Consider the following 24,911-nt stretch of genomic DNA (forward strand, 5'->3'; position numbering starts at 1 on the left):
TCAGCATTCAGAGGTGACAATTGAGAGCAGGTTCACAGCGTTATCTTGAAGAATGGCCAGCAAGTGCGGGGGTTGAGGGATGAAGAGGGGTGGAACTGCACTGTCCTTTAGATCAGGAAGTGAGGACGACGTCCATTTGATTCACGATGGTCAAGCTAGTGTTAAGGGAACTAAAATGCAGCGTGCTAAACCGATTTCAATTAAGATAATTAGCACCCCTTTGAAAATTTGCAGTGGTCCAGAGGTTTAGAACAGATGGAAATGTTGGAGGATCAGATAATCGCTGGCAACAGATGGACAATTCTAAGGATCTAGAGCTGGGATTTGTATTTTTTTTTTAAATGTAAGCAGGATTAAGGAGAAACTGAACAAAAGCAAAATACTGCGGACGCTGGAACCCGAAACAAGAACAGAAAATGCTGGAAACACTCAGCAGGTCAGGCAGAATCAATGGAGAGGGAAATGGAATTTAGAAGAATGAGAGGGGATCTCATAGAAACATATAAAATTCTGACGGGATTGGACAGGTTCGATGCAGGAAGAATGTTCACGATGTTTGGGAAGTCCAGAACCAGGGGTCACAGTCTAAGGATAAGGGGTAAGCCATTTAGGACAGAGATGAGGAGAAACTTCTTCACTCAGAGAATTGTGAACCTGTGGAATTCTTTACCACAGAAAGTTGTTGAGGCCAGTTCGTTAGATATATTCAAAAGGGAGTTAGATGTGGCCCTTACGGCTAAAGGGATCAAGGGGTATGGAGAGAAAGCAGGAAAGGGGTACTGAGGTGAAGGATCAGCCATGATCTTATTGAATGGTGGTGCAGGCTCGAAGGGCCGAATGGCCTACTCCTGAACCTATTTTCTATGTTTCTATATTTCTAAACAGAGTTAACATTTCAGGTCTGAGACAATTGGCCACAACTGGAAAAAGATCCAATTCGGACGAAGGGTCTCAGACCCGAAACGAGAACTCTGTTTCTCTCTCCATGGAGGAACTTAAGTCGTACACAAAAGCAAATTGAACATCTTGCTTTATTCAGGTCTAAAATCCATGAGTAGAGACTGGATGCAACAGCAGGTTAAGCCCACTGTGCCCGCTCTAACATCTGGGTCCAAATTCAGCTTAGACCAGTAGGATGAAATGTTCCTTTCTCGAGGCCCCTGTCTGCCCCTTCGGGTGAACATAAAAGATCCCAGGGCACCATTCAAAGAAGAGCAGTTGGTTCTCTGGGTGTCCTGTCCAACATTTAATCCTCAACCAACAGCACTTTTAAAAAAACCAGTTCATCTGGTCATGCTGCTGTTCCCGTCGCCTTTCCCCGCTACAGGAAGTACACTTCCAAAGTGCTTCATTGTCTTTCGGATGAGACGTTAAACGGAGGCCCCGTCTGCTCTTTCAGGCAGACGCAAAAGATCCCGTGACACTATTTCAAAGAAGAGCAGGGGAGTTCTCCCCGGTGTCCTGGCCAATATTTATCCCTCAATCAACATCATGAAAAAAAACAGATTATTTCATCATTATCATATTGCTGTTTCTGGGAGCTTGCTATGCAGAAATTGCCTGCCGCGTTTCCTACATTACAAGTGACTAGACTTCAATAAGAACTTAAGAAGTAGGAACAGGAGTAGGCTATACGGCCCCTCGAGCCTGCTCCGCTATACAATAAGATCATGGCTGATTTGATCATGGACTCAGCTCCACCTCCCTGCCCGCTCCCCATAACCCCATAGAAACATAGAAAATAGGTGCAGGAGTAGGCCATTCAGCCCTTTGAGCCTACACCACCATTCAATAAGATCATGGCTGATCATTCACCTCAGTACCCCTTTCCTGCTTTCTCTCCATACCCCTTGATCCCTTTAGCCGTAAGGGCCATATCTAACTCCCTTTTGAATATATCTAGCGAACTGGCATCAACAACTCTCTATGGTAGAGAATTCCACAGGTTAACAACCCTCGCAGTGAAGAAGTTTCTCCTCATCTCTGTCCTAAATGGCTTACCCCTTATCCTTAGACTGTGACCCCTGGTTCTGGACCTCCCAAACATCGGGAACATTTTTCCTGCATCAAACCTGTCCAGTCCTGTCAGAATTTTATATGTTTCTATGAGATCCCCTCTCATTTTTCTAAACTCCAGTGAATACAGGCCCAGTCAATCCAGTCTCTCCTCATATGTCAGTCCTGCCATCCCGGGAATCAGTCTGGTGAACCTTCGCCGCACTTCCTCAACAGCAAGAACGTTGTTCCTCAGATTAGGAGACCAAAACTGAACACAATATTCCAGGTGAGGCCTCACCAAGGCCCTGTACAACTGCAGCAAGACCTCCCTGCTCCTATACTCAAATCCCCTAGCTATGAAGGCCAACATGCTGTACCTGCATGCCAACTTTCAATGACCGATGTACCATGACACTCAGGTCTCGTTGCACCTCTCCTTTTCCTAATCTGCCGCCATTAAGATAATATTCTGCCTTCATGCTTTTGCCACTAAAGTGCCACCATTAACCCTTATCGCTCAAAAATCTGTCTATTTCTGTCTTAAATTTATTCAATGTCTCAGCTTCCACAGCTCTCTGAGGCAGCGAATTCCACAGATTAACAAACCTCAGAAGAAATTTCTTCTCATCTCTGTTTAAATGGGCGGCCCCTTATTCTAAGATCATGCCCTCTAGTTCTAGTCTCCTCCATCAATGGAAACATTCTCTCTGCATCCACCTTGTCAAGCCCCCTCATAATCTTATACCTTTCGATAAGATCACCTCTCATTCTTCTGAACTCCAATGAGTAGAGGCCCAACCTACTCAACCTTTCCTCATAAGCCAACCTCCTCATCTCTGGAATCAACCTAGTGAACCTTCTCTGAACTGCCTCCAAAGCAAGTATATCCTTTCAAAAAAGTACTTCATTGGCTGTAAAGCACTGCAGGACGTCCGGAGTTGTGAAAGGCGCTATATAAATGCAAATCTTTTTCTTTCATTGGTTGCCTGGGCCCAAAGCTCTGGAATTTCCTCCCTAAACATCCCCGCCTCTCTACCCTTCTTTCCTCCCTCAAGATGCTCTTTAAAACCTACTTCTTTGACTAAGCATTTGGTCACCTGTGCTAATTTCTCCTGATGCGGCTCGGGTGTCAAATTTTTTTATCTCATAATACTCTTGTGAAGCGCCTTGGGACCTTTCACTAGGTTAAAGGCGCTATATAAATACAAGTTGTTGTTGGTTGCGAAGTGCTTTGGGTGGTCCAGAGTTCATGAAAGGTGATAAATAAATGTAAGTTATCTCCCCACCTCCCCCCTCTCCTGATGGTGTTTACTTCCTCACTGACAAACAGCTGAAGGGGCTCCAGTCACCAGTCACGACTTGGCCCAAATGGCCACTGCTGATGTGTGGACCTCCACAACAAAGACTAGAGTTTCCGATTGGCGTCATTACAACACCGGTGGTAACCCATTTATTTTTAAACGGGTCAACACATCCATTAACATGATGCCGACTGGAAAATCTGGGCCAAGTGCCAGACTCGAGACATTATCGGACTGTGGAGGACACAACAGAGCGGAGCCCAATAGTGTCTTCACACATATACACACACACGTATACACACACATATACTTATACACACACACACACGCACACACGTACACATATACACACGTACACATATACACACGTACACATATACACACGTACACATATACACACGTACACATATACACACGTACACACACACACGTACACACACACACGTACACACACACACGTACACACACACACACGTATACACACACACACACACGTATACACACACACACACACGTATACACACACACACGTATACACACACACACACGTATACACACACACACACGTATACACACACACACACGTATACACACACACACACGTATACACACACACACACGTATACACACACACACGTATACACACACACACGTATACACACACACACGTATACACACACACACGTATACACACACACACATACACGTATACACACACACATACACGTATACACACACACATACACGTATACACACACATACACGTATACACACACATACACGTATACACACACCCATTATGTAAGGCATACACTTCAAAAAAAAAATTGGAAGGAGGGGAAAAAATCGTATCTTTGGGCAGATCACTGTAACCGTTTCTAAGAGCGAGGGAGAAAAAAAAAGTTATTTTAAAAATATCACATTGAAGACTGAGAGGAGGGATTACTGAAGCACGATCAAAGTCGCATCTTCCTAAACAAACGCATTTCAGTCTAAACCATCTGCTCCTTACAAAAATCATTTTAATCCATTCACTGATGCATCCTTTGTCTAAAGCAACTTATGCACAGAAGGCGATCTAATCCGTTTGAGAGATATAGTACTTAGAACGTGATTACACGGAGAAGTCAGATCACCGTCTCAGGAGCTTTCCATGAATAAATCAGGACAGGTCTCTTGTTTTCGGTTTACAAACCCCATCACCCCACCACCAATACCAATTTTCTTTCATTCTGGCCTCTCGAAGGTCTGATTCCACAGATGCCAGAGATGTGCCTTCTTGTGGGAGGCTGGATCGTGACTATCTGACAGATATTCAACCAGAGCAGACATCAAAACCTAGTCCAATCCGGTACTCATTTGACACCCACATACGAGCCCTTACATGAAGGAATCAAAGGAATCAAAGGATAAAAATTATTCTTTTTAAAATATAAATGAAGCTATTTTGTACCTTCCTCTCGGTTGAGATTGCAATTCCCCAATACGGTTGATGAGTAACCTGCTCCAAGGCCCGATGGGTAACCAAGGCCGGATTTAAATCAATCTTCTCTGCAAAAGGATTTCAGTTTGTTTCTTTTCCCTTGTTCATCTTCATTGCTTTGTCTCCCTTCTTGTGTTTGATCAGGTGTCTACCCTTTTTGTCATATAATCATTCCTGTTCCCCCTCCCACCCACTCCCATTGACAGAGCTATCTAATCAGTCCCACTCCCCCTGCTATCTCTCCCTACAGCCCTACGAAGGTTTCCCTTCTCAAGTATTTATCAATTCCCTTTACTCTCGCCTCGGAGTCAGAAGGTTATGGGTTCAAAGTCCCACTCCGGGGACTTGAGCACAAACATTTAGGCCGACACTCCCAGTGCAGTGCCGAGGGAGTGCTGCACTGTCGGAGGTGCCGTCTTTCAGATGAGACGTTAAACCCATACCCCATCTGCTCTCTCAGGTGAATGTAAAAGATCGCATGGCACTATTTCGAAGAAGAGCAGGGGAGTCTTTCCCTGGTGTCCTGGCCAATATTTATCCCTCAGTCAACATAACAAAAACAGATTAGCTGGTCATTATCACGTTGCTGTTTGTGGGAGCTTGCTGTGTGCATATTGGCTGCCGCGTTTCCCACATTACAACAGTGACTACACTCCAAAAGTACTTAATTGGCTGTAAAGCGCTTTGGGACGTCCAGTCTTCGTGAAAGGCGCTATATAAATGCAAGTCTTTCTTTCTTTACTTACTATTGAATTTGATTCCACAGCCTTATCAGGCAGTGCATTCCAGATCATCATAACTCAAAGGTGGGCAAACCTCGTTAAAATGCCTGTTTCTCTTTTAGCCTTCAGTCTGATGAAGGGTACGCACCCAAAACTTGCAGTGTCCGACTAACCTGCTGCCGATTTTCAGCATTACCCGTTTTTATTTAATTCATTATTTTCTTTGTTCATCATAAAACATTGAACAACCGATGGATTTTAATTTAATTAGCTTATTTCAGATAACATGCCACACTGTTGCAGACTCGCTGCATCTTCCCCGCCACCCCCCAAATACAGCAACAACTTACATTTATATAGTGATGTAGTAAAATGTCCCCACAGCACTATCAAACTAAATTTGACACCGAGCCACCCAAGGAGATATTGGGACTGGTGACCAAAAGGTTTTAAGGAGCGTCCTACAGGAGAGGAGTGTGCGGTGGAGGGGTTTAGGGAGGGAATTCCAGAGCTTTGGGCCAAGGCAGTTGGAGGCACGGCCGCCAATGGTGGAGCGAAGAAAATCATATATGTGCAAGAGGAGAATTGGAGGAACGCAGAGATCTCCGCGGGTTGTAGGGCTAAAGGAGGTGAGAGAGACACATAGGATAAAAGGCACAAAAGCAAGCCATTCAGTCCACACTGGCGTTTATGCTCCATTCGAGCCTCCTCTCGTCTTTCCTCATCTAAATCTATTCCCTTCTCCCTCAGATAGGGAGGGGCGAGGCCAGAACCTCACCACACATGACATTCATGCACTAAACCATCTGGACAGCCACACTGAGTTTGCACTGTAATCTATTTTGATTTTGGACACGGCCTCTAAGTTGCGTGTTGTTTACATTGTAAACTAAGCTGATTTAGTACACAGCTGCCTTACATAGTTCGCTGTTGATAGGATAAACTATCCGACGGTTAACGTAACCCGCTGTACCTTGCCTCCACAGAGGGCAGCTCCAATTAACCTTGGGCACCGGTGAACTAAATGAAATGCATCTCAGTCCGAGACAGCCACAACGTAGGATGTTTGCTTTGGGAAATGCTCAGCTCGGCCACGAAAACAGAAATTAGTTCAACGTGTAAAGGCGAGTCACTTAACCAAAAATACTTCCCTATTATGGGGCAAAGGCGACAGGAAATAAATAAATTGCGTTTTGGAAACAGAGCAGAGATTAAAACGCTGGGAGCAGCAGGTCAGGCAGCACCTGCGGAGAGAGAGAGAGAAACAGAGTTAGCGTTTCAGGCCGACGATCTATCATCATTTCTTGAAAGGCCATCGACCTGAAACATTAACTCTGTTTCTCTCTGTTTTCACAGATGCTGCCTGACCCGCTGAGTGTTTCATTGAATGTACAGCACAGTAACAGGCCATTCGGCCCAACTGGTGTTTATGATCCACACAAGCCTCCTCCCACCCTACTTCATTGAACCCCATCTGCTTATCCTTCAATTCTTTCTCCCTCATGTACTTATCCAGCTGCCCCATAAATACATCCATGTTAGTCGCCTCAACTACTCCCTGTGGTAGCGAGTTCCACATTGTAACCTCTCACTGGGTAAAGAAGTTTCTCCTGAGTTCCCTACTGGATTTACTGGTGCCTAGCTTATATTTATGGCCCCTAGTTCTGAACTCCCCCACCAGTGGAAACATCTTCTCTACACCTGCCCTTTCAAAATTGTAAAGCCCTATCACACGTCACCATAATTATAAAGTCCTCTATTTAGTCAGCCCCCAGCCTTCTCCTTTCTAGAGATGGATAACAACAACTTAGATGGGAATCAAGTTATCAAAAACAAAATTTGACACCGAGTCACATAAGGAGGAATTAGGGCAGATGACCAAAAGCTTGATCAAAGAGGTAGAATTTAAGGAGCGTCTTAAAGGAGAAGTAGAGAGGCGGAGAGGTTTAGGGAGGGAGTTCCAGAGCTTGGGACCAAGGCAGCTGAAGGGATGCACATTCAACGGCAGGTTTGGCCATCTGTAGCAATGCCTCCCTGATGAGAAAACAATAACAAATCAGACGGAGCTCGTCCAAATCGCAGTGTCTGGTTCAGAAGGTCTTTGTGCCCCGCGCCCCCATTTTGCTTCCTGTTGCCTGTGAAACAGGCAGATGACCTGATCCCGTCAGTTTCCTCCAGCAATTTCTGTTTTTATTTCATGTCTCCAGCATCCGCAGAACTTCTCAAGAGATTATGGAAGTGTACGTGACAGGTCAGAGCTGCATATAATTAAGCCCTTCAGAAATAGGAGCAGGAGTAGGCCATTCGCCTTTCAGGCCTGCTCCACCACTCAGTAGCATGGCTTGATCTTACATCGGATATACGACACAGAAACAGGCCATTCGGCCTAACCAGTCCATGCCGACGTTTTTGCTCCACTTGAGCCTCCTCCAGTCTTTCCTCACCTAACTATCAGCATAACCCTCTATTCCCGTCTCCCTCATATACTTGTCTAGCCTCCCCTTAAATCTTCGACCTCAACTCCACTTTCTCGCCCTATCCCTACATCCCTTGATTCCCTGAACAGCCAAAAATCTATCGATCTCTGTCTTGAATATCCTCAACGAGGAGCGTCCACAGCCCTCTGGAGTAGAGAATTCCAAAGATTCACCACCCTCTGTGAAAACATTTCTCCTCATCTTAGTCCTGAAATGGCTGACCCCTTGGGCCCCAAGTTTTGGGTGGAGTTCCTTCTATTTTTTTGGAGCAACTAGTTTAGTTTGGAGTATCTTAGAAATCGCAATTCTTGGCATTTAGTTTGCTCCAGTTCTAGTGAGTTATTTAGTTTCGTTTTAGTTCTGTTTTTTTTCCAAGAGGGGGCGCTACCAGGCACTTTTGCCCATTTTGCAAGTTAAGGCAGCGAAAGGTTACTCCAAACTAACTCAGAACGGAGTGAGTGTTGACTTTTGTACGCTCAGAAAAACCTTTAGAATTAGGCGCAGGTAGCCAGAGATGAGGGGGGGGGGGAGGGAAATTAGAGGGAAGTTAGGGATTTTCCAAAGCATTAAACACTTCACTTTTAGCAATAAAGAGCCCTCATCAATAACAAATGATAAATAAGTAAATGAAAAAATCAAATTAAAAAATAAAAATCAATCAATAAATAAAAAATTTAAAGTTTCTACTCACTACAGCACCTATCCATTCAGGAGAACCGGGAGCCCTCCAACAGCCTGCCTAAGAGCTGGTCGGGCGGGCCCTGTCGCCGGGGAGTCGCTCGGGTGGGGCCCTGGCGCCAGGGAGGTAAGGGCAGTGGCGACGAGGCGAGGCAAAGGACAGTGAGGCAGGCAGGCCAGTCGCCAGGGGCGGCGAACATGGCAACATCCCTTCGGCCAGGGATAGGGTCGCCCGGAGACAGGACGCGCTGGGAGGGCCAGGAGCTACTGCCGACACTCTTTTCGGCGCAGGGTTGTAGCTCCGCCCCCGCCTGCTTGTGCGGTGCTGTGCCAGCTGCTAAACGGGCCTGCTGAACACCGAGAATTGCGAGGTAAGTTTTAGGCCCACTTTTAATTCTACAAAATAGGTGGGCCTCTCGGAGGGGCGCTCTTCTGCGGGACATCCAAAACTTGGGACCAATATCCTGAGACTGTGAACTCCTGGTTCTACACTCCCCAGCCAGGGGAAACATCCTCCCTGCATCTGCCTTGTAAGAATTTTATGTTTCGATGGAGACCACCTCTTATTCTTCTAAACTCTAGATATTGTGGAATCCCTATCCTTAATTCAAAGTTGCATATTTCAAAAATATCTGAATTTTTAGCTCTAAATTCCCAGTTTGCTGGGTTATCAATGTTGCTTCATTCAAAATGATTGCATAATTCATATTTCACCAGTGGACAAATTGACTGGATTATCAGTAGACTGTACACCAGATTAAACTCCAGGTGTCACATTATTTAATGCAAATTTCTGCACCACATTAATGCCAGAACTGAAATGTTAACAGCCTCTTCACAAAGCCAGGTTTTTCTGATCTGCAGTTTGACCTACAATCAAACCCAAGCACTCAGAGTGCAGAGTAATTACAACGTGCAAAAGCCCACATCCACCCTTTAGCCACAGAATGAGATGTTTCATGTCCTTATAAAATAATGCAAACGTATTGTGAGGGGTGCCGCAGGAAATTTTTACATGGATTTATGAAAGGGAAATCATGCTTGACAAATCTTCTATAATTTTTTGAGGATGTAACTAGTAGAGTGGACAAGAGAGAACCAGTGGATGTGGTGTAATTGGACTTTCAAAAGGCTTTTGACAAGGTCCCACACAAGAGATTGGTGTGCAAAATTAAAGCACACGGTATTGGGGGTAAAGTACTGACGTGGATAGAGAACTGGTTGGCAGACAAGAAGCAAAGAGTCGGAATAAACGGGTCCTTTTCAGAATGGAAGGCAGTGACTAGTGGAGTGCCGCAGGGTTCAGTGCTGGGACCCCAGCTCTTTACAATATACATTAATGATTTAGATGAAGGAATTGAATGTAATATCTGCAAGTTTGCAGATGACACTAAGCTGAGTGGTGGTGCGAGCTGTGAGGAGGATGCCAAGAGACTGCAGGGTGATTTGGACAGGTTAGGTGAGTGGGCAAATGCATGGCAGATGCAGTATAATGTGGATAAATGTGAGGTTATCCACTTTGGGGGCAAAACCAGGAAAACAGATTATCTTAAGGAAAGGTAACTTCGATGGTTTGAGGTGTGAATTGGCAAGAATAGACTGGCAAATGATACTTAAAGGGTTGACGGTGGATAGGCAATGGCAATGGCAAACATTTAAAGATCACATGGGTGAACTTCAACAATTGTACATCCCTGTCTGAGTAAAAATAAAACGGGGAAGGTGGTTCAACCATGGCTAACAAGGGAAATTATGGATAGTGTTAAATCCAAGGAAGAGGCATATAAATTGGCCAGAAATAGCAGCAAGCCTAAGGACTGGGAGAATTTTATAACTCAGCAGAGGAGGACAAAGGGTTTAATTAGGAGGGGGAAAATAGAGTATGAGTGGAAGTTTGCTGGGAACATAAAAACTGACTGCAAAAGCTTCTATAGATATGTGAAGAGAAAAAGATTAGTGAAGACAAACGTCGGTCCCTTGCAGTCAGAATCAGGTGAATTTATAATGGGGAACAAAGAAATGGCAGACCAGTTGAACAAATACTTTGGTTCTGTATTCACGAAGGAAGACACAAATAACCTTCCGGAAATACTCGGGGACCGAGGGTCTAGTGAGGAGGAGTAAGTGAAGGAAATCCTTATCAGGCGGGAAATTGTGTTAGGGAAATTGATGGCATTGAAGGCCAATAAATCCCTGGGGCCTGATAGTCTGCATCCCAGAGTATTTAAGGAAGTGACCCTGGAAATAGTGGATGCATTGGTGATCATTTTCCAACAGTCTATCGACTCTGGATCAGTTCCTATGGACTGGAGGGTAGCTAATGTAACACCACTTTTAAAAAAAAGAGGGAGAGAGAAAACGGGTAATTATAGACCAGTTAGCCTGACATCAGTAGTGGGGAAAATGTTGGAATCAATTATTAAAGATGAAATAGCAGCGCATTTGGAAAGCAGTGACAGGATCGGTCCAAGTCAGCATGAATTTATGAAAGGGAAATCATGCTTGACAAATCTTCTAGAATTTTTTGAGGATGTAACTGGTAGAGTGGACAAGGGAGAACCAGTGGATGTGGTGTATTTGGACTTTCAAAAGGCTTTTGACAAGGTCCCACACAAGAGATTGGTGTGCAAAATTAAAGCACATGGTATTGGGGGTAATGTACTGACGTGGATAAAGAATTGGTTGGCAGACAGGAAGCAGAGAGTCGGGTTAAACGGATCCTTTTCAGAATGGCAGGCAGTGACTAGTGGGGTGTCGCAAGGCTCAGTGCTGGGACCCCAGCTATTTACGATATACATTAATGATTTAGATGAAGGAATTGAGTATAATATCTCCAAGTTTGCAGATGACACTAAACTGGGTGGCGGTGTGAGCTGTGAGGAGGACGCCAAGAGGCTGCAGGGTGACTTGGACAGGTTAGGTGAGTGGGCAAATGCATGGCAGATGCAGTATAATGTGGATAAATGTGAGGTTATTGGGGGGCAAAACCAGGAAAACAGATTATCTGAATGGTGACAGATTAGGAAAAGGGGAGGTGCAACGAAACCTGGGTGTCATGATATATTAGTCATTGAAGTTTAGCATGCAGGTACAGCAGGCGGTGAAGAAGGCAAATGGCATGTTGGTCTTCATAGCAGGGAGGTCTTACTGCAGTTGTGCAGAACCTTGGTGAGGCCACACCTGGAATATTGTGTTCAGTTTTGGTCTCCTAATCTGAGGAAGGGCGTTCTTGCTATTGAGGGAGTACAACGAAGGTTCACCAGATTGATTCCCGGGATGGCAGGACTGACATATGAGAAGAGACTGGATCAACTGGGCTTGTATCCACTGGAGTTTAGAAGAATGAGAGGGGATCTCATAGAAACATATAAAATTCTGACGGGATTGGACAGGTTAGAGGCAGGAAGAATATTCCCGTTGCTGAGAAGTTCCAGAACCAGGGGTCACAGTCCAAGGACAAGGAGTAAGCCACTTAGGACCGAGATGAGGAGAAACTTCTTCACTCAGAGAGTGGTGAACCTGTGGAATTCTCTACCACAGAAAGTTGTTGAGGCCAGTTCGTTAGATATATTCAAAAGGGAGTTAGATATGGCCCTTACGGCCAAAGGGATCAAGGGATATGGAGAGAAAGCAGGAAAGGGGTACTGAGGTTGAATGATCAGCCATGATCTTATTGAATGGTGGTGCAGGCTCGAAGAGCCGAATGGCCTACTCCTGCACCTATTTTCTATGTTTCTATGTTCAAATCACGCCCGCCAGTTTTTTTTTAATCCCCCCAGACTTGAGATTTCAGCCACAAACATTTGATCAACATGTTTTTGGGCTTTCCATTTACTGGCACACTCTCTAAACTGCCTCTTATAAGGATGCAAGAAGAATTAAGGCTGAGAAATGGCCATTTGACCCAGTAAAGGTCGGCTCTTTAAGATCCTATATCTCCCATTATAGAAACATCGAAAATCGGAGCAGGAGTAGGCCATTCGGCCCTTCATGCCTGCATCACCATTCAATATGATCATGGCTGATCAGTACAGTAACCAATCTCTTTTTGACTGATGCCCTATTTTATGATTTTGCTATTCCTGGCAGATTAATGTAAACATTTATCACATCCGAGTCAGGGGGTTTTGGGTTAAAGTCCCATTTCAGGGGCTTGAGTACAAAAATCTAGGCTGACACTCCCAGTGTTGCGGGACTGCTGCACTGTCGGAGGTGCTGTCTTTCGGATGAGACATTGAACCGAGACAAAAGCAAAATACTGCGGATGCTGGAAATCTGAAATAAACACAGAAAATGCTGGAAATACTCAGCAGGTCAGGCAGCAGCTCTGGAGAGAGAAACAAGAGTTAACGTTTCAGGTCGATCACCCTTTCTCATTAATCCGAGGCCCCGTCTGTTCTCTCTCGTGGATGTAAAAGATCCTATGGCACTATTTTGAAAAGAGCAGGGTAGCTATCCTCGGTGTCCTGGACAATATTTATCCCTCGATCAACGTAACAAAAACAGTTTATTTGGTCATTATCACATTGCTGTTTGTGGGAGCTTGCTGTGCACAATTGGTTGCCGCGTTTCCCACATTACAAGAGTGACTACACGCCAAAAGTACTTCATTGTCTGTAAAGCGCTTTGGGATGTCCTGAGGTTGTGAAAGGTGCTATATAAATGTAAGTCTTTCTTTATGAGTGAAGTTCTTCTTAAATCTCTGTCCACTAGTTCAGTTTCCTGAGTGTATTGCAAGTAATATTCCGGGTTACCTTCTCTGTACTATTTAATATTCTATATACATCAATAGGGTACCTCCTTTCTAGACTGCAGAGCTCAAATCTTTCAAACCTTCCCTCATAACATAATCCCTTTACACTCAGGATTAATATTGTTGTCCAAAATTGAACTCAACACTCCAAAGCAAAGATTGACCAATCTACTTTAAAGTTCTTCAGAGACTTTATGGTCGAGTTTTATACGTCCCAGGATTCTGGTTTTATTTCTTAATATCGCTTTGTTACATTGGCCAGTCATTGGAAATGATTAATCAGCCATCAGTCCCAGTCCCCTTCTGTCAATTCAAACCTATTCATTATATACTTAAGATGCTTACATAGAATGTTCAGTACATGAACAGGCCATTCAGCCTAACTGGTCTATGCCGGTGTTTATGCTTCAAACCAGCTTCCTCCCATCCCTCTTCAGCTCATCATCATAACCCCGTCAGCATATCCTTTTATTCCTTTCTCCTTCATGTGTTTATCTAATTTTCCCCTTAAAAGCATTTATGCATTAGTGATGAATCTGCAGTTTATTTGTCCAATTGCACAATGGGTCCAAATTATTCAGTAAATCTTTTTGTCGCTAACTCTGTCCTTATTGTTATCAGCAAATTAAGCAAGTTCATATTTCATTATGACACCCAAGTTATTAGCACGGATTTTAAAAAACAGGTCCTGATACCCAGCCCTACAGGATTCACTCAACATCTACACCCATCCTGGCATTCCTGCTCTCAGGCATTCCCTCTCCCGCCAATTTAGTGACCAAGTTCCACTTTGATTCCTGTGGCTTTTGGTGTAATTAGTAATGTTCTGAGAGAGCCAAATCCAAAAGAAAAATCATAGGGGGCTCCACTATGTAACGCACTCCAAGAAATAAAAGGTTTGTCACACAACAGCTTCCTATTCGTCAAGTGTAATGTATCTGCTTCATGGGTTCTTTGCTTAAGAATTCATAGCAAGACATTGCGATTAAGAACCAGTTGGTTTATTAGCAAAATGTTCAACAATCACACTACTCATTTATCCACCAGGCTCACAACCACATGGCTCATCGTGGATCCCCTGAACTCAACTGGCTGGGGTTTTATTGAGTCTTGTGAACATCACGTGACTGGCTCAGCTACTCACAATGAAACAGCTCTACAAACCTGTGAGCAGGTGAGAAATTCCCCCGGTGCGAGCATACCCACAGGTGCATACATTACACCAATCAATGCTGTATTTTCTTAAATGCATGCACCAGCCCACAGCAGGACAATTGGGGTACAGTAGCATAGTGGTTACGTTACTCGACTAGTAATCCAGAGGCCTGCACTAATGATTGGGAGACACGAGTTCAAATGCCACCATGGCAGCTGGGGAATTTAAATTCAGTTAAATAAATCTGGAATTGCAAAGCTGGTATCAGTGATGATGACCATGAAATTACCTGAATTTTGTAAAAACCCATCTGTTTCACCAATGTCTTTTCGTGAAGGAAATCTGGCGTCCTTACCTGGTCTGACCTATACGTGACTCCAGACCAACAGCTCTGGTTCACTCTTAACTTCCCTATGAAATGGCCTACTCAGTTGTATCACCACCACCTTCTCAAGGGCAATTAGGGATGGGCAATAAATGCTGGCCTTGCCAGCGACGCTCCCATCTCGTGAATGAATTTTTATTTTTAAGTTTGTCAATCTTTTCTGTTATTGATGTGCAGCTAAAGGAGTTGCCTGGGTCAGATCGGAATAAAGGCACTGCATTAGATTGCTTTCAATCCTACAGAAATTATTCCAGTGCCCAATAATTCCTCCGTGAGCGCGACCAGCGTCACACAGATCTTCTCCGCTGCTCTCGCTCATCATGAATTGAAGTTGAAAATGATCTCCCCTCAGGGATTTGAAGATTTGAGTTGTGCCGAAAGGCCTCCTTGAACAGATTATAGAAACAAAACTATTCTTCGTTGTTTAGTAAACGCACGACACAACGATTTGCTTTCAACTAGAATTATCTCTGCATAGACTTTGAGAGTCACTGCAGCAAGTATTCCCTCATCAAAATTCTGCTTTAATCATTTTGACAGCAGAGGTCAATGCAACATTGTTGTATTGTGAAAAGAAATGCTTGTAAATCCCAGAGACTTACATACTCTCTCTTAACACTTAATTAATTTTCAAGTTCTCATCCCCGTTTTCAAATCCCTCCAATTACCTTGCCCCACGCTATTTCTGAAAAATAGAAACATAGAAAATAGGTGCAGGAGTAGGCCATTCGGCCCTTCGAGCCTGCACCACCATTCAATAAGATCATGACTGATCATTCCCTCAGTACCCCTTTCCTGCTTTCTCTCCATATCCCTTGATCCCTTTAGCCGTAAGGGCCATATCTAACTCCCTTTTGAATATATCCAATGAACCGGCATCCACAACTCTCTGCGGCAGGGAATTCCACAGGTTAACAACTCTCTGAGTGAAGAAGTTTCCTCTCATCTCAGTCCTAAATGGTCTACCCCTTATCCTAAGACTGTGTCCTCTGGTTCTGGACTTCCCCAACATCGGGAACATTCTTCCCGCATCTAACCTGTCCAGTCCCGTCAGAATTTTATACGTTTCTATGAGATCCCCTCTCATTCTTCTAAACTCCAGTGTATAAAGGCCCAGTTGATCCAGTCTCTCCTCATGTCAGTCCATCCATCCCAGGAATCAGTCTGGTGAACCTTTGCTGCACTCCCTCAATAGCAAAAACGTCCTTCCTCAGATTAGGAGACCAAAACTGAACACAATATTCCAGGTGAGGTCTCACCAAGGCCCTGTACAACTGCAGTAAGACCTCCCTGCTCCTATTCTCAAATCCCCTAGCTATGAAGGCCAACATACCATTTGCCTTCTTCACCGCCTGCTGTATCTGCATGCCAACTTTCAATAACTGATGTACCATGACACCCAGGTCTCGTTGCACCTCTCCTTTTCCTAATCTGCCGCCATTCAGATAATATTCTGCCTTCGTGTTTTTGCCCCCAAAGTGGATAATTTCACATTTATCCACATTATACTACATCTGCCATGCATTTGCCCACTCACTTAACCTGTCGAAGTCACCCTGCAGCCTCTTAGCATCCTCCTCACAGCTCACACCGCCACCCAGCTTAGTGTCATCTGCAAACTTGCAGATATTACACTCAATTCCTTCATCTAAATCGTTAATGTATATTGTAAAGAGCTGAGGTACCAGCACTGAGCCCTGCGGCACCCCACTAGTCACTGCCTGCCATTCTGAAAAGGACCCGTTTATCCCGACTCTATGCTTCCTGTCTGCCAACCAGTTCTCTATCCACGTCAGTACATTACCCCCAATACCATGTGCTTTGATTTTGCACACCAATCTCTTGTGTGGGACCTTGTCAAAAGCCTTTTGAAAGTCCAAATACACCACATCCACTGGTTCTCCCTTGTCCACTCTACTAGTTACAACCTCAAAAAATTCCAGAAGATTCATCAAGCATGATTTCCCTTTCATAAATCCATGCTGACTTGGACTGATCCTGTCACTGCTTTCCAGATGCGCTGCTATTTCATCTTTAATAATTGATTCCAACATTTTCCCCACTACTGATGTCAGGCTAACCCGGTCTATAATTACCCGTTTTCTCTCTTCCTCCTTTTTTCAAAAGTGGTGTTACATTAGCTACACTCCAGTCCATAGGAACTGATCCAGAGTCGATAGACTGTTGGAAAATGATCACCAATGCATCCACTATTTCTAGGGCCACTTCCTTAAGTACTGTGGGATGCAGACTATCAGACCCCGGGGATTTATCAGCCTTCAATCCCAATTTCCCTAACACAATTTCCTGCCTAATAAGGATATCCTTCAGTTCCTCCTTCTCACTAGACCCTCGGTCCCTTAGTACATCCGGAAGGTTATTTGTGTCTTCCTTCATGAAGACAGAACCAAAGTATTTGTTCAATTGGCCTGCCATTTCTTTTTTCCCCATTATAAATTCATCTGAATCCAACTGCAAGGGACCTACGTTTGTCTTCACTAATCTTTTTCTCTTCACATATCTATTGAAGCTTTTGTAGTCAGTTTTTATGTTCCCAGCAAGCTTCCTCTCGTACTCTATTATTCCCCTCTTAATTAAACCCTTAGTGCTCCTCTGCTGAATTCTAAGTTTCTCCCAGTCCTCAGGTTTGCTGCTTTTTCTGGCCAATTTATATGCCTCTTCCTTGGATTTAACACTATCCTTAATTTTCCTGGTTAGCCACAGTTGAGCCACCTTCCCCGTTTTACTTTTACTCCAGACAGGGATGTACAATTGTTGAAGTTCATCCATGCGATCTTTAAATGTTTGCCATTGCCTATCTACCGTCAACCCTTTAAGTATCACTCGTCAGTCTATTCTAGCCAATTCACGCCTCATACCATCGAAGTTACCTTTCCTTAAGTTCAGGACCCTAGTCTCTGAATTAACTGTGTTACTCCCCATCTTAATAAAGAATTCTACCATATTATGGTCACTCTTCCCCAAGGGACCTCACACAACAAGATTGCCAATTAGTCCCTTCTCATTACACATCACCCAGTCTAGGATGGCCAGCTCTCTAGTTGGTTCCTCGACATATTGGTCTAGAAAACCATCCCCAATACACTCCAGGAAATCCTCCTCCACTGCATTGCTACCAGTTTGGTTAGTCCAGTCAATATGTAGATTAAAGTCACCCATGATAACTGCTGTACCTTTACTGCACACATTCCTTATTTCTTGTTTGATGCTGTCCCCAATCTCACTACTACTGTTTGGTGGTCTGTACACAACTCCCACTAGTGTTTTCTGCCCTTTGGTATTCCACAGCTCCGCCCATACCGATTCTACATCATCCAAACTAATGTTCCCCTTTACTATTGCATTAATTTCCTCTTTAACCAGCAACGCCACCACGCCTCCTTTTCCTTTCTGTCTATCCTTCCTAAATGTTGAATACCCCTGAATGTTGAGTTCCCAGCTTTGGTCACCCTGGAGCCATGTCTCCGTGATGCCAATTACATCATATCCGTTAACTGCTATCTGTGCAGTTAATTCGTCCACCTTATTCCGAATACTCCTCGCATTGAGGCACAGAGGCCTTCAGGCTTGTCTTTTTAAACACACTTTGCCCCTTTAGAATTTTGCTGTAATGTGGTCCTTTTTGTTTTTTGCCTTGGGTTTCTCTGCCCTCCACTTTTACTATTCTCCTTTCTATCTTTTGCTTCTGCCCCCATTTTATTTCCCTCTGTCTCCCTGCATAGGTTCCCAACCCCCTGCCATGTTAGTTTAACCCCTCCCCAACAGCACTAGCAAACACTCCCCCTGGGACATTGGTTCCGGTCCTGCCCAGGTGTAGACCATCCGGTTTGTACTGGTCCCACCTCCCCCAGAACCGGTTTCAATGTCCCAGGAATTTGAATCCCTCCCTCCTGCACCACTCCTCAAGCCACATATTCATCTGAGCTATCCTGCGATTCCTACTCTGACTAGCTCGTGGCACTGGTAGCAATCCTGAGATTACTACTTTTGAGGTCCTCCTCCAGCCCCACAACCCTCCAAGATCTCCGAGCTCCTCCAATTTTGGCCTCTTGCGCCTCCCCGATTTTCTTCGCTCCACCATTGGCGGTCATACCTTCAGCTGCCGTGGCCTCAAGCTCTGGAATTTCCTCCCTAAACCCTGTCCGCCTCGCTCTCCTCCTTTCAAGACGCTCCTTAAAACATACCTCTTTGACCAAGCATTTGGTCACCCGTGCGAATATCTCCTTTTGTGGCTTGGTGTCAAATATTGTTTTATATTCACTCCTGTGATACTGTGAAGTGCTTTGGGATGTTGCACTATGTTAAAGATGCTATATTAAACCTGGCACTAAGCTCATGGTCTACAGGGCAGTAGTGATACCCGCCCTCCTAGATGGCTCAGAGACGTGGACTATATACAGCAGTTACCTCAAGAAGAAGTACCACCAATGCTGCCTCCGCAAGAACCTGCAAATTCATTGGCAGGACAGACACACCAACGTCAGTGTTCTTGCTCAGGTCAACATACCCAGCATCGAAGCATTGACCACACTCGATCAGCTCCGTTGGGCGGGCCACATAGTCCACCTGCCTGACACGATACTCCCAAAGCGATCTACGCGAAGCTTCGACACTGCAAGCAAGCCACAGGTGGACAGAGGAAACGTTTCAAGGACATCCTCAAAGCCTCCTTGACAAAGTGCAACATCCCCAACGACTCCTGGGAATTCCTGGCCCAAGACTGCCAAAAGTGGAGGAAGAGCATCCGGGAGTGCGCTGAGCACCTCGAGCCTCGTCGCCAAAACCTAGCATAGACAGCGGAAGGAGCGTGCATCAACGCAGGCTCCCCACCCACCCTTTCCTTCAACCACTGTCTGCCCCACCTGTGACAGAGACTGTAAGTCCCGCATCTTCAGTCACCTGAGAACTCACTTTTAGAGTGGAAGCAAGTCATTCTTGACTCCGAGCGACTGCCTATGGTGATGATATATATTGTTAATTAATTGTGAATTAGGCAGTTGGGCTCTACCGGTGATCTGTGATCGACATCACTTTTGAAGCGCACAAGATTCAGCAGAGTTTAAAAACGGCAACTTTTTCTAAAGTAACAGATGACGCAGATAGCAGACCACCTCAGGGCACGCCCGTGACCATCTACTCTCAATGGGCGAAAAGAAGATTCTTTCTGTGCGAGATGTCTAGACGAAGAGGCTTGAGATGATTTCAGAGCACCGTGAACACAAATCTATTAATTCATTTATTTGTTCCTGGGATGTGGGCCTAATTGCCCTTGAGAAGGTGGCCTTATACAACTGAGTGGCTTGCTGGGCCATTTCAGAAAGCAGTTAAGAGTCAACCACATTGCTATGGGTCTGGAGTCAAGTATAGGCCAGACCGGGTAAGAGCAGCAGGTTTCCTTCCCGAAAGGGCACCTGATGGGTTTTTAACGACAATCCGGTCGTTTCATAGTCACTATTACTGATACTAGTTTTCTATTCCAGAAATATTTAACATTTAATTAACTGAATTTAAATTCCCCAGCTGCCGTGGTGGGATTTGAACTCATATCCAGATCATTGGTCCAGGCCTCTAGATTACTAGTCCAGTAACATAACCACTATGCTACCGTACCCAAACATTGCAAGGACTAAAAGCATCAGAACTCAAGATAAATGGAGTCTTTGCCAAGGTCACTAAAACAGATTATCTGGTCATTATGACTGTGCTGTTTGTGGGATCTTGCTGTGCGCAAATTGGCTGCCTCTTTCCTACATTACAGCAGTGATTATACTTCAAAAAGTACATAATTGGCTGCAAAACATTTAGGGGCAGGCTGACGTCGTGAAAGGCACTATATAAATGCAAATCTGTCTTTCGTTACTGAGTTCACTGATTTCGGTAAGGGCAATGATAATGATGCTGTAATTGGCATGGGCTCCCTGAGGGTGGGGAGTGGAAAATGTTACAATAGTGACTACACTTCAAAAAGTAAGCAATTAATTGGCTGTAAAGCGTTTTGGGACATCCTGAGGTTGTGAAAAGCATTGTATAAATGCAAGTTCTTCCTTTACGAAATAATCCTGGTTCGGTATCTACCTCTTCCGTGACACAGCACCTCTCGTTTGTGCCTGCAGCGAAAGGAAGTGTTTTCCAGTCACTGCCGGATAAACATGCACCTGCTCCAAACAGAACGCAAATTGTCAAGAATTCCCCCCCCCCCCCCGGAGACGTCAGTGCAGGGCTGATCTCCAGTTGTCTTGGTTAACCCTTGCCACTGGACCAAGACCTAGCTCTGTCAAGCCCGTGTGGTGGGGGCTGGTGTGCAATGGCCACCACACGTTAAAAAAATCCATGCATAGGCATCTTCCACCCTTCAAGATGTAGTTCGGGATCCGGAATGTCAGATCCTTCACTGAAACATCTTTGAACTCATCCCTTTTTGGCGTGGAAGCAAGTCATCCTTGATTCGAGGGACCACCTAAGAAGAAGTAATTACAACAGTGACTACACTTCAAAAAGAACTTCGTTGACTGTAAAGTGCTTTGAGACATCCAGTGGTCATGAAAGGCGCTATAGAAATGCAAGTCTTTCTTTCTTTATAATCACTGTCACTAAATTTTTCCGTCCATTTCCTTCCAAGTACAGAATTGAGTGAGGCAATAGAACAAGTTGTGGATTAGATTCCAGAATTGTTTTTTTTTTAAATCTGCAAATTGCAGAAACCCTGATCCCAGCAGAATGTCACTTAGCAAAGTCATGATATTTTTTAGATAGAATCTCTAAACTGCAATGGTTTCTCCTCTTCAGTTTTTTAAACTAGGATTTTATTTCCTGGAATTTAGAAGGTTAAGGGATGATCTGATTGAAGTTTTCAAGATATTAAGGGAAACAGGGTAGAGAGAGAAAAACTATTTCTGCTGGTTGGGGAGTTTAGGACTAGGGGGCATAGTCTAAAAATTATAGCCAGACCTTTCAGGAGTGAAATTAGGAAACACATCTACACACAAAGAGTGGTAGAAGTTTGGAACTCTCTTCCGCAAATGGCAGTTCAATTGTCAAGATCAATTGTTAATTTTAATTCGGAGATTGATAGGTGAGGTATTACGGGATATGGGCCAAAGACTACACTTGGAGTCAGGTCACAGAGAGGCCATGATCTCATTGAATGGCTTGAGGGGCTCAACGGCCTGCTCCTGCTCCTATGTTCTCCTCTCATCTGCAGAAGACACTGCCTCGTTCTGGCATCTGGTTCAATGCCCTCTGGCACCCTGCCAGTACATGCCAATTAGCCATTCTTCATGTGCAAGTGGAAATAGACTATATGGCTCGGATAGGGTTATTACAACTGAGCCTGATTGTGTCCCTGCTTGCTAGTCAGGTGTGCTCAATTCCCAGAAGGGTCTTTGCGTGCTGACCTCAGGAGCAGGAACTGGCTATGATTTCCTCTCCCTCACCCAAGGGAGACAATTGAAGCATCCCTACCATTGCCCTTACCAAAATCGGTGAACTCAGTAAAGACTAATGTTTATAATACACCTTTCACGACCGTAGGACGTTCCGAAGTGCTTTACAGGCAATGAAGTTCCTTTGGGAGTGTAGTCACTGATGTTATGTGGGAAACGCAAAGACAATTTGCACACAGCAAGGCCCACAAACAGCAATGTGGTAAAACAAATAATCTAGTTATTAGGTGTGGGTTGAGGGATAAATATTGCCCAGGACAGCAGAGACAGAACTTGCTACCTTCCTGCTCGGTGACTCACGAGGTGATACTCGATAGGAAGAAAAGGAAAGAAAAGGAGGGAAGGAAGGAAAGACTTGGATTTATATAGCGCCTTTCATGACCAGTGGACGTCTCAAAGCGCTTTACAGCCAATGAAGTACTTTTGGAGTGTAGTCACTGTTGTTATGTGGGAAACGCGGCAGCCAATTTGCACACAGCAAGCTCCCACAAACAGCAATGTGACAGTGACCAGATAATCTGTTTTTTGTTATGTTGATTGAGGGATAAATATTGGCCAGGACACCGGGGATAATTCCCCTGCTCTCCTTCAAAGTAGTGCCATGGGATCTTTTACGTCCACCTGAGAGAGCAGACGGGACCTCGGTTTAACGTCTCATCCGAATGACAGCACAAAACTCCCTCAGTACTGAGTATCAGCCTAGATTTATGTACTCAAGTCTCTGGAGTGGGAGTTGAACCCACACCCTTCTGTCTCAGAGGCAAGTGTGATTCCCACTGAGCTACAGCTAGAAGCATGGCCTTTATGCAAACATTCCCACACCATATTTCTCTCTCTGCGCCCACAGCCCACAGTGCCACACGCCATGACCTGGCAGGGGAGAATTGGCACCTGCCACCTGTCCCAATGAAACTCAAAAACCAGCCACAATAATGCACACAGGAGCCGGCTGACAATATCCCCTCATTACCCATCTTATTTCCCCCCCCACCCCACTTCCTTCTCTCATTTCAGCTCTGTACAAACTCTTGCCAAGTGTGCTGGTAGCACAGTGTGGGAGAGGTCTACAGGTCGTTGCTTATGATGCTAGTGGGGAGAAAGAATGCGGGGGGAGAGAGAGAGAGAGAGAGAGAGAGAGAGAGAGAGAGGAGAGAGAGGAGAGAGAGGAGAGAGAGGAGAGAGAGAGAGAGAGAGAGAGAGAGAGGAGAGAGAGGAGAGAGAGGAGAGAGAGGAGAGAGAGAGAGAGAGAGGAGAGAGAGGGAGGAGAGAGAGGAGAGAGAGAGAGAGGAGAGAGAGAGAGAGGAGAGAGAGAGAGAGAGAGAGAGAGGAGACACGAGACAGAAACAGAGCACTTGCTTGTCTCCAATTTCCACCAGCTGTGGCTCAGTGGTTAGCACATTCGCCTCTGAGTCAGCAGGTTGTGGGTTCAAGTCCCACTCCAGGTACTTGAGCACATAAATCTAGGCTGACACTCCAATGCAGCGCTGAGGGAGTGCTGCATTGTCGGAGGTGCCGTCTTTAGGATGAGACGTTAAACAGAGGACGCGTCTGCCCTCTGAGGTGGACATAAAGATCCCACGGCACTATTTCAAAGAAGAGCAGGGGAGTTATCCCCAGTGTCCTGGCCAATATTTATCCCTCAATCAACATCACAAAAAAAACCAGATTATCTGGTCATTATCACATTGTTGTTTGAGAGAGCTGTGCACAAATTGGCCGCCGCATTTCCTACATTACATCAGTGACTGCACGTCAAAAAAAAAGCACTTCCCATTGGCTGTACAATGCTTCGAGACGTCTGGGTCGTGAAAGGCGCTATATAAATGCCATCTATAATCCCATCCTGGTCTCAGCCAGGATAAACTTATAGATATACCAAGTTTGGCTTCCAACAGATGAGCAACTGGAAAATAACTCATCAATCCACGTTAGTGAATTTTAAGAGCTGCCACACAATTTTTCCCCATAAATTAAAACAAAAATACATTTTCAATCTGGGCATTACAGGAAAGGGAACGGAATTTTTTTTTAATCATTTACTCTTCTTGCACACTTGAGCAGTAATGTTTATTTCATTCAGGGCAAGGTCCATTGAAAAGAAAAAAACACTTCCATTTAGAAAATGCAGTTGCATCTCGCCGAGACATTTCAAAGCACTTCACCTCTAGTGAAGCACCCAGGAGCCGCAGTCACTGGTGTAATGAGGCAAACATAGCAACCATTTTGCAATGAATGGGATAATCAATTAATCATAGAATGATAAGCACAGTCGGAGGACTTTGGGCCCATCGTGTCTGTGCCAACTCTTTGAAAGACCTATCCAATTAGTCCCATTTCCCTGCTCTTTCCTCAATTTTTTCCTATTCATGTATTTATCCAATTCCCTTTTGAAAGTTCCCCATGAATCTGCTTACACCGCCCTTTCATGCAGTGCGTTCCATACCATAACTCACTGCGTAAAAAATGATTTTCTATGTTTCACTCCGCCTCTGGTG

The 24,911-nt window shown here is 44.7% G+C and overlaps 1 protein-coding gene across 2 annotated transcripts in view; it reads right to left on the reverse strand.

Moving 5' to 3' along the window:
* Positions 1 to 24,911, reverse strand: part of LOC139277606 (protein NDRG3-like) — a 130,798-nt gene that overhangs the window by 84,391 nt on the left and 21,496 nt on the right. The window lies entirely within an intron of this gene.

This window comes from Pristiophorus japonicus, chromosome 12 (assembly GCF_044704955.1).
Source record: "Pristiophorus japonicus isolate sPriJap1 chromosome 12, sPriJap1.hap1, whole genome shotgun sequence".
Classification (NCBI taxonomy): domain Eukaryota; kingdom Metazoa; phylum Chordata; class Chondrichthyes; family Pristiophoridae; genus Pristiophorus; species Pristiophorus japonicus.